At 37.3% G+C, this 7,557-nt stretch overlaps 1 long non-coding RNA gene across 1 annotated transcript; it reads left to right on the top strand.

Annotated features, from left to right (window-relative positions):
• The first annotated feature begins 912 nt into the window (after nucleotides 1–912).
• Nucleotides 913–5,645, top strand: LOC311305946. Its single transcript, XR_014630103.1, has 3 exons — nucleotides 913–1,044; nucleotides 2,893–3,053; nucleotides 4,344–5,645. It is a non-coding gene; the product is annotated as an uncharacterized lncRNA (long non-coding RNA).
• The last annotated feature ends 1,912 nt before the right edge of the window (nucleotides 5,646–7,557 follow it).

The raw sequence follows: 7,557 nt of genomic DNA, 5'->3' as shown, positions 1-7,557 counted from the left end.
ACTAGTATCTAATAAATGAGTACTAGTACCAATTTTATAGGCACTAGAATCTAATTAATAAGTACTAGTGTCTATTTAATAGTATCTAATGAATGAGTACCAGTCTCTAAAAAAATAAGAACTAGTATCTAATGAATAACTATCTTTTAAAAAGGTACTAGTATCTAAAGAATAGGCACTAGTACCGAAAGAATAAGCACTAGTACTAGATAGAATAGATACTAAAAAATAAGTACTAGTAGAATGAAAATAGATAGTAGTAGGTTTTAAGGATTAAATGCTAAAACAGCTTGCCATACTAGCATCTAATGAATACTTACTAGTAATATTTAAAAAAATATAGTCAATATTGGAATTAAAGTTTGATTGATTAGCTTTAGCTTTAGATCAGGCTTTAGCTTTAGATCAGGCACACTGGGGTCCTCAGCTGGGACTCATCACTTCTCCACACCGGCACCCTCTGCATTCAAATCTAGCGTAACTTTGGCTTCTATGAAGTTGAAGGGAAAAAGGACCTGGACTATAGCCACACTTTATGCAAGTAGAGCTCCAGACTGCAACCAAATGGGCGACAAGACTGGTGTGACCATCACGTTGTTCTGCAACTTATGTTACAAACGATACTTAAACATCCAACAACAAACGAAACGAAAGTGAAACGTTGTGCAACTGATAAGAGCTGCAACTTCTGTTTCATACGATACTCAAACGGCAAACGAAACTAAAGTGAAACGAAACCGAGCTAAAAACAAACAAACAATTTACTAGACTATTAGTTACTTGTCACTATTTGGATAGTTATACTAATAGAAACTAGATTACTTAGTAATTAAAATAGTAAACTATATATAAGTAGTAAAACAAAACAAAAATGCATTAATAATATGTATAGCACCGTCCTGGTAACAACCCAAACAACATCATTATTCACGGCACACGCCCCTTGGATAGAAGAGCGTATATATACAGACTGACGCCTCCTTTCCTCATCCAGAACAAACTCTCGAGATCCATTCCTCACATCACATCACATCACATATCCAAGTAAGTTTTGCTTTTACAATCATTTTCTATGTTAAAACAACAATGTATCGAGTGTTTGGTGCATTTGCTCTGTTATTATGGCAAGCCGTTTTAACATTTAATCCTTAAAACCTACTAGTATCTATTTTCATGCTACTAGTACTTATTTTTTAGGTACTAGTGCCTATTCTTTAGATACTAGTACTTTTTTTTAAAGATACTTGTAGTTATCATTAGATGCTAGTTCTTATTTTTTAGATAGCCTACTGCTACTCATTAGATACTAGTACTATTAAATAGACACTTGTACTTATTCATTAAATACTAGTACTTATTTCGATAGTGACTGGTAACTTTTCTTTTGTTACTAGTAACATATAAAAAATTTTTTGCCATTGACTTCTATGGGGATCTGTCATGATATCAACTATTCAGTTCTGACTACTTTGTTTCATGCTTTTGTTTCATGTCTGTCATTTGATCCCCTGTTCTAGTTATGTGATCTTGGTTTTGTGATCCTATTTATTAGATACTAGTAGTTATTCATTAGTTACTAGTACTTATTTTTTAGAGACTAGTTCCTATTAAGATACTAGTACTTATTCAATAGATATACTAGTACTTGGTCATTAAGAGGATAGTTAACCTCGTTTAAGCCTGCATAGCCTACATGAGCTATCCTGTTGAATAGGCAGGGCAACTATTTAACATAGAATAATCAACATCACACAGTTACAGGCTAACTTCAGCGCGCATGACACAGTAATAACTTAGCATTGAGACCATGCTTGAGCAAACAGTTTGTGAATAGGTTACTACAAATGATGGCCGTGAAAGAGATGGTGAATAGCATAGGCTACTATTAAACAGTAGCGATAACGTTATGCGCACCAGAATGAAATATAATATTCAAAAGTTAACAGCATAGCTGACCTACAGATTCAGTTAACATCCACAAAAATGATGGCCGTGAAAGAGATGGTGAACATCTGACTTACAGATTCAGTTAACATCCACAAATTGAATAAATGCGACTTGGCACTGCCCTTTACTCGTGCCTGTAGCGAGATATCTGTCAAGTTTGAAATCCGTTGGACTAATGGTTCGAGAGATATGCGAATAACAGACACACACTGGGAGATCCAGTGAGAAAGCGTTTGAATTCACCGCAGAATTAATGACATCAAAGCGAGATTTAATTGGAAGCATTCAAATTCGTTGCAGAATTCTGTTATAAACCACACATATCAGATCAACCAGCGCTGACGTGGAAACCAGGACAACCTTAAAAGCTTTCACCCAACTTTACACCCAGTAAATTCATTATGGACTAAACACTCGTAATAACCACAGCAGAGCAAAGAGATTAAAGACATGTGAGTGTGTCAAACACAGATGCTTGTGCGTAGATTATAAAGCTTCATTCAAACAAACCAGTCCTTTAAATCTGAAACAGACCTGCGTATGTTTGTGTGAAAGGATGCATGCGAAATAGAAGACAGTTTACTTACACTGATATTCACTATAGTGCTTCTTCTTGCAACATTTAAACTGCAACATGAGACATCTTGAATTGCATTCCACAGTTCAGAATGTTACTGTGATGTAACATCAAATATTCTAATGCAACAACTGTAACAGTGTTTACATTAAGAACTGCAACATCGCAAAACTGTAACAGTTCGACAAATACAGCACTGGGGTTCCAAAAAAACCCATGAAATGGAACAATATTAAATATTGAAATGATCCTGAACTTTTGATAGTGTATATGGTACTGAAATGTTTTCAGTGTGTGAATTATTTTTAGTCGAGTCACGATTCTCGTTTGTAAGTCTACTGATGAACTAAAGATTGTTTTGTTACCAGGCTCGTCCTAAAGAGGTCTGATGCCGTATAAAGGTAAGAGGAGGTGTTTCGGGGAGTACCAGTGTCCCAAATGCAACAGAAAATGGATGAGTGGAAACTCGTGGGCGGATATGGGGCAGGAGTGCCAGACTTGCCACATCAACGTCCTTGCTCACAAACAGGTGAACAGACGCTCACTTTAGACCGAAAACAGCATTTTAGCCATCAGGTTAGAGTTTGTTTTCTGGTTGCAATATCTTAACATCCTTGAAACAAGATACTTTAGCAAAATTAAATGATACATTGCTGAATTATTTAAAGTGTAAACCTAACAAAACGCAGTGAAGTTTCTGCTTTAAAAATTGGGTAAAAAAAATAAACTGATTAGCCACAACTGGAACGGTCTCGTGTGCAAAAGGCCCATAGGGATCACCGTGGATGCAGATGCCATGAGACCTAACATTTTTTGATACTGAAGAACAGTAAGATCTTGGCTTAGCCGGACTTTGCTCAGGGTATTGTGAATGGTCTCGATTCGAGCGGGAGACAGCTGTTTCCTGCATCATGATCGGATCCCATTCAATCCCTAACTATGTTGTTCTCTGGGTTGGAGAGAGAACACTCTTGTGGTCGTTGAGTCTCAACCCCAGAGAAACGCTAGCTCTTTTGATTGTGCTAGTATCAGCCCATCGTCAATATAATTCAAAATGCGGATGGAGTCGCAGTGTAGCCAGCACTGCATCCATGCGCTTTGTGTATGTGCGGGGTGATAAGGCTAGGCCGAATGGAAGAACCCGATATTGGTAAGCCCACGATAGTCGAATATGTCGATGTCGAAAGCACAAAGAAAAAGGAAGTATAAGGTAATTCCCCCATGAACGAGTTAACTTGTCATGGAGGTCTTCAAAGAAGGGGAGAGACTGTTGTTGGGGCCACCACACAGTTTAGAGTGTTTGGGGGTCTCTTGTTCATGTGGCCAGTCTATTTGTAATCTGGCAGCCGCTGTTTCATCACGTGAGGAACCCTCAGATGCAAAACAGTATTGGACAATATTTAAACGTTTGTTTTGTAGATCGCTCTTGTAAAAATGAGTGAAGATGAAAAGAGAAAGGATTTTCTGCGCGCTGCCTGCAAAAACTAACTCCTACCAGAAGAAACTGAGTTTATCAGAGTTTGGGTAGCACACACATACACACAGTACGGTCTGAAAACAAAAGACCTACATATGCACACATATATTCATAGCTGGTCAGTCACGCACAAAAGCGTTCCCATCATGCTTAAATCAAGCGCAGCATTGAGTGTAGCTTTTGAAAGGGAACTTCACTTTGGGAACCTTTTTCGTGCTCAAACAGCAACATTACACACTAAAGAAAGATAAAGATAGAAAAAAGCAGAATAGTCGCTCTTTAAGAGAAATATTTCTCTAGGGATGAGCGGAAGGATTTAAAATCTTTCCTCTGTGTTTGCAGCGTCCTCTGGAGAAACCCGACGGCCTGGACGCATCGGACCCGAGCAAAAGACATCCTCAGCATCTCTGTGAGAAGTGTAAGAAGCTCGGACGCTACTGTGGTCAAGTTCGGTGGTGAACTCTGACCCCCGGCATCCTAAAGACGCCCAGATACACCCTCTATATATACACCTTGTGCTAAAATCTGCTCTACTTTAGCTGAACAATATTCACTGATTCCTGATTTGAAGCAGAACTCTGAGTAAATGCAACTGAAACGGTGTCAGCAGCATTGTTGATTGCCACAGAAAATATATATTTTTAACAATGAATCTGTGGTTGCTAAAGGGGTCATCGGATGCAAAATTCACTTTTATATGGTGTTTGCATGTAAATGTGTCTTTGCAGTGTGTGGACACAACCCCCATATAATGAAAAAATCCATTCACTTCTTTATTTTTTTATCCTCAAAAAGCCTAAACACTCTCAATAATCAAGTTTTGATTTTCTGAGCAATATGACATCATATGGGGGGGGGGGGGGGCAGTTGCTCATTAGCATTTAAAGAGACATGCACCGAAACGGGTCGGGTCAGAGCTGTTTTTGAGGAGGTAAAAAGCGTGTTGTTTTACACAACCATTGAGTATTTTATGCAAAGTATGTTACAAACTTTACATGAAGACCCTAAAGAATTATCCCAACTTGTGGAAAATGGGCATCCGATGACCCCTTTAAAGTAAATGGAGCACCACAATTAAACCACCACTGATGAATTAGAGATGCTTATGTTTTATCATTAATCATTCATATCATTTGAAATGTATGTTTAATGCTTTTCTTTTATGAATCTTTATGCCTCAACTGCAGCTGACTGGCTTAGTGTGAACTTTTGTACTTGTTTAGATGAGGGCAAAAGTCTGTAAGTTTCCAATAGACAGACCACAATGTCTCAGAATAAAGTGGTAAATGAATGTAATCTATAGCTAAACATCTCGCAGTGTTCGGGCTAACACCTCAGAGTTTGAAAACATGTAAACTACATATGTTTGTGTCTGCTTCGATGCAGTAGCACACTTACTCTGAAAAGAGGAACTTTGCTCTGTTTCGATAAGCAACTTTTAGGGAGATTAATATCTGTACAGGTCAGTCTATAGCTTGGACTCAGACCTTGCTCTTTCGCAACCTGTCTTTTCAAAGAGAGATCTCTCAACCAACTTTAATTATCTTTAGGCTAAGAATATTATACTCAGAGTGTTTAAATTAGACATATTAGAAGTTATTTTAACTGTTTGTTTTATGTTTATTTATTAAACTTTTATTCCTGCTTATGGGTGAATTTATTTTACTCTCCATTTATTATTTGATTGTCTGCTGTTCAGACATAGAATTTGACTTAATCATCCGACTGGATCTCCTCCTTGCATCAACCAGAACACGAAATTATGAAAAAACAAACAAACTGGCCTACAATTCTCATTTAATGTGCTGTGATATGTATATATAATATCTCTCTGAACAGTGTTATTATGGTGCATGTACCTTTTATATTCTAATTAACATCCATGCCGCTTGACAGATTTTGATTTGAACAGTTATTGCAGCGCCATCTAGAGGCGTTTACCTGTTCCTGCAGGGAACCTGAATGATCGCAGTGACCCAAACAATCATCATTCACTTTACTGCCCTCACTATATGTAACCGATACAGCTATATAGCAAGCTTAACACTCCTCCAAAAACTACCCAAGACAGAGCTGACTTCAGGTGCGTTTAATGGAAGCGGTGTAAAACTGCAAAAACAACAACGATAGAAGTACATTAACTTACAAGACACTTAGATGAGCTTAAACGTCTTCTGATACATCCATGTTCAAATATAGATAGCATAGCATGCATAATCGCCTAGACAACATTCCAATATAATATAGCTACCACAACAGCTTACATTCCTCTTAATGCGCAATTGTTTACACACATTTAAAATTAAACCATTAGTAAAGGACTATTAACTGTAAATGCCCAAATTACAATGCAAATCCAACAAGCCAGGAAAAGATGCTTATCAAAGGCAGGTATTGCATTTTTTTATCTTCAACCACTCATACAATCTGTCCCAAATTGACTTAAAGATTCCTGAGATTCAATATCTTTTTTTGACAGAATGTGCATAAATTACTACACAAATGATGATAATGATTATAAATGTCTGTTGAGATCACGTGATCAGCTGTAGATTCTGCCCTCTGCTGCTCATGTGAGTCCATTACAGGCTGATGAAAGAAAATCTCTCATGTGGGTGTGTGTCTTTGCTTTTACTTTACAGCTTTTGTTTCAAATTTACATTGACATATTAACATAAATAGTATTTCATATTGTAAGAAACATGGAAGAGATGGAATCTGAGATATGGTTTTAGTATAGCAGAGTTGTGTGAGGATCAGGGCAAGCCTTGACATTTCTTAGTAATGGTGTTTCCCTCTTTTATCTGTAAGTCGATGACGTTCATTCACCTGTCAGGACGCACCTGACGCCAACATGACCAGTTTTTCCACTATTCGCTTCTGAAGCCAAACCCTTTCATTTGCAAACATGTAATGAGTGAAAAGACTGTCGTGACTCAGGAGGGAGAGAAGCCTCTGTCGTTTTCATGCAAATTATTTGTTTGTTTATATTGGACAACTGTGATGTTCACAAGCGTTCAGACTCAACGTGAAGGTCAGAAACTGCCCTGTGAAATCAAGAGGCTTTTCTCTGTTGTTTTACCTCTGACACACAAACCTTTGCACTCATTAAACTCTAATTAAGCTCTACATAAACTAAACAGATATTATTAGGCTATAACTCATTCAGATGTCTGGCATTCTTACAAAAACTGCACCATGGTAAACACAGCTTCCAGCAAAATACCACAGATACTACTGTAAAATCATAATTCATTTGTAATGGATGTCCTTCAGTGTAAGAAGCCTTCAGAATATCTGACATTTTGTATTATATTATATATATATAATATTAGTTTAGTGCTGTCAAATCGATGAATCACATAAACATAAAAGTGATATATAATGTATATGTATGTACACACACCCATATATGCATGCATTTATATATTCACACACACACACACACACACACACACACACACACACACACACACACACACACACACACACGCACGCACACACACACATCTATATAAACACATAGATAATATTAACAAAAACTTTTATGTTAGAT

Source organism: Rutilus rutilus, assembly GCF_951802725.1.
Source record: "Rutilus rutilus genome assembly, chromosome: 16".
NCBI lineage: Eukaryota > Metazoa > Chordata > Actinopteri > Cypriniformes > Leuciscidae > Rutilus > Rutilus rutilus.
Note: the sequence above shows the minus strand (reverse complement) of the source record. Positions and strands in the feature narration are given on the sequence as shown.